Here is a 2087-nt window from a genome sequence, read left to right as displayed (position 1 = left end):
ACAAAGGACAATTAACCCATGGTAATAAACTAAAATCAACACGTCAAACATCATGATTACGGAAGTTTAAATAAGCATAATTCTTTTATTTCATATTTAATTGCATTTTTTATTTCATATCCCGCTGCCGGGGAGCACTAAAACGCTATATTTTTAATTTATATTTGCAAAAAAAAAAAAAAAAAAAAAATACGTAAAAAAAAAAAAAATACGTAAAAAAAAAAAAAAAAACAAAAACGTAAAAAAAAAAAAAAAACGTAAAAATGTAAAAAAAAAAAAACGTAAAAACGTAAAAAAAAAAAAAAAAAAACGTAAAAACGTAAAAAAAAAACGTAAAAAAAAAAAAAAATATTTTTAAAAAAATATTTTTTTTAGATTTTGTCTATAAAAAAAAAATGTTTTTTTTAGTTTTATTACCTTTAGATTTTTAGACTATAGTCGCAACTTTTAGTATTAAGTTTAGTTTTGCCATAGTTATTTTCTTATTTTTATTTTTCGACGCCTTTTACCTATGTATCAATTACAATTCCAATTAGTAATCTCTATTTGTAGTTTTAATTTTAAGATAGTGATAGTTATAAGGTTGGATTAACCGCGTGTTTACAAACCACTCTTCGTCTTTTTCATTTTTCGACACTTTTCGACGCGCACTCTTTTTCTCTCTTATTTCTCGCCATTATAGTTTTTAGGACTTATTTTTTTTCTACTTCTTCTCTAAATTTCTTAAAATTACGAAAATTTATTTTAAGTGGTTAAATTGATAGACATCAAAATTTTCTGGTTCGTAGTAATAGTTGGATTTGTACGTGGACCGGGTTATTGGAGCCAAACAGTACTCAATTATATTGAGACCAAACGAATCCTGCCCCTCTGCTGCATCTTTTGGCTATTCGAAACGTGGGCAAAATCAGAAAAGTCTATTGATTGGATAACTTATATAATTTTTCTTTCTTTTTTAAAAACTAATAGGATATTCAGTGAATGCACCGAGCAAGACGTTCGCCGCCGGTCATACGTTCACCACCTGTAACTCGATCAAGACATCGTTTAACGAATATCGCCGCCGTTGATTTTTCTTTAGAATCGTCATCTAGTCGAACAAGAACTCCAACTCAAATTTCCGATAATCCATCTTTTGAACCCGACTTCACAATTAAGAACCCGGAGCATATCCAAGGACAATTCCAAGATCCTAAACCACTAATTATTCCTCCTGAGCCACAAACCATTAAATCAGAATCCTCTAGTGATTCGTATTCAACAAATTCAATTATGGAAGTAACGGAACCTCTAAGTATGGAAGATCGAATGAGAGCCACACGCACGGGCCAAGGTCACGCCATTATTAAGCCAGAAGTTAATGCGCCGGATTATGAAATCAAAGGACAAATTCTACACATGGTAACTAACCAATGCCAATTCAGTGGTGCACCGAATGAAGATCCTAACGAACACCTTCGTACGTTTAAAATAATTTGTACACTATTCAAAATCCGAGAAGTGGAAGATGAGCAGATCTATCTCATGTTGTTTCCCTGGACTTTAAAGGGAGAAGCCAAAGATTGGTTAGAATCGTTACCTGAAGGGGCGATTGACACATGGGATGTTTTAGTTGAAAAATTTCTTAAACGATTCTTTCCGGCATCCAAAGCCGTGAGACTTCAAGGAGAAATTGTTACGTTCACACAAAAGCCAAATGAAACATTATATGAGGCGTGGACAAGATTCGGAAGGATGTTGAGAGGATGTCCTCAACACGGTTTAGACACTTATCAAATAGTACAAATATTCTACCAAGGTGTCAACGTTGCTACACGGAAAGACATCGACATAACAGCTGGTGGTTCAATTATGAAGAAAACCGCAACTGAAGCTTACAAAATTATTGATAACACAGCATCCCACTCACATGAGTGGCACCAAGAAAAAGATATCTTTCGATCATCTAAAGCGGCTAGAGCTGATTCTAGCCATGACTTTGATTCCGTTTCCGCAAAAATAGATGCTTTCGAAAGACGAATGGAAAAGATGAATAAAGACATTCACGCAATACGAATCAGTTGTGAGCAATGCGGTGGACCACACTT

General features: G+C 33.6%; 1 non-coding gene across 1 annotated transcript; it reads right to left on the bottom strand.

Moving 5' to 3' along the window:
• Positions 1–1656: 1656 nt before the first annotated feature.
• On the bottom strand, positions 1657–1763 carry LOC139879227 (small nucleolar RNA R71). Its single transcript, XR_011770081.1, has one exon. It is a non-coding gene; the product is annotated as a small nucleolar RNA R71 (small nucleolar RNA).
• Between the last annotated feature and the right edge of the window lie 324 nt (positions 1764–2087).

This window comes from Rutidosis leptorrhynchoides, chromosome 11, assembly GCF_046630445.1.
Source record: "Rutidosis leptorrhynchoides isolate AG116_Rl617_1_P2 chromosome 11, CSIRO_AGI_Rlap_v1, whole genome shotgun sequence".
NCBI lineage: Eukaryota > Viridiplantae > Streptophyta > Magnoliopsida > Asterales > Asteraceae > Rutidosis > Rutidosis leptorrhynchoides.
This window is presented reverse-complemented; position numbering and strand designations above follow the sequence as displayed.